The sequence below is a fragment of the Amphimedon queenslandica genome, unplaced genomic scaffold, assembly GCF_000090795.2.
Source record: "Amphimedon queenslandica unplaced genomic scaffold, v1.1 AMPQUscaffold_2008_Cont25987, whole genome shotgun sequence".
NCBI lineage: Eukaryota > Metazoa > Porifera > Demospongiae > Haplosclerida > Niphatidae > Amphimedon > Amphimedon queenslandica.
In genome coordinates, this window is record NW_003557654.1 from 1 (window position 1) to 1,052 (window position 1,052).

Below are 1,052 nucleotides of genomic sequence, written 5' to 3' on the forward strand. Positions count from 1 at the left end.
TGGATAAGCAAGGGTTTGGATAAAAGTGGTACGGATAATCAAGGACGTACTGTATCAGCAATTTCTCCACACAGATCTGCCATCATTTTACATATTAATGACACTATACTTGTATGTTTACATATGCATGTACATGTATATTATCTCGTAGAGGATCTGTGTTACTGAGATGATACTAAGAAGAGATTCAGGAAGCTTTTATTAATGACTCCATTGAATCGTGTGTCAGCCAATGTGGCTTATTTCCTCAACTGTTTACTAGTAAGATATGCAGTGATAATAGTACACTAACAATACATTTGTACATAATGTACATGTAACTTTAATTTTGTCATTATTTGACTTTGCTCTTTTTTATTTTTTAGACTGATACTGAAGAGATTGTTTCTGATGAAGTAAGTACTGTACAGTACTATTGTCTCCTACTCTCCTGTTGTATCATTGGTCCTCTCTCTCTCTCTCTCTCCCTCTGAGGTTGCTGCTACAAAAAAGAAGTCCAAGAAGAAGAAGGGAGGAGGAAGTGGTGGTGGTGGTGCTAGTGGTCCAGTCACTAAAACTACATCTGCTGGAAAAGGTATTGTGCTATATCTTTTACAGCATGTGTGACATACAGAGCATAATGTGCATTTACTTTACATGTATATGAACATGTAATGACTGTATTATGTTACTATTAATGTATGGAGCCATTGCAGTGCATTTCAAAGGCCATATGCAGTGTATGTTTACTATGTACTTAAATATCTATCTCTTTCTCTAGTAATTTTGCAACTCACATGTGTACTACTTGTGGTGTTAGCAGAGTCTCTCTTCTCAGGGAATTCTGTAACAAAACAGGTTAGATGGCATCATACCTCACTAATATTCATTGACCGCACCCCTTATCAGGAGTACAGATTACATTGAAGGATTACAAATTTTCCTTGACTGCTCCATTGAATGAAGGTGATCTTGCCTGTATTGTACCTGTTGTTAAGCACACTGATTTTAAAGTGAGACAAAACTTCATTTGTGACCATAATTGACAAAAGGTACCTTATGGTGGATTTGAA

The 1,052-nt window shown here is 36.3% G+C and overlaps 1 long non-coding RNA gene across 1 annotated transcript; it reads left to right on the forward strand.

Annotated features, from left to right (window-relative positions):
- Positions 1-124: 124 nt before the first annotated feature.
- Positions 125-503, forward strand: LOC109593328 (uncharacterized). Its single transcript, XR_002190895.1, has 3 exons — positions 125-261; positions 366-395; positions 475-503. It is a non-coding gene; the product is annotated as an uncharacterized LOC109593328 (long non-coding RNA).
- The last annotated feature ends 549 nt before the right edge of the window (positions 504-1,052 follow it).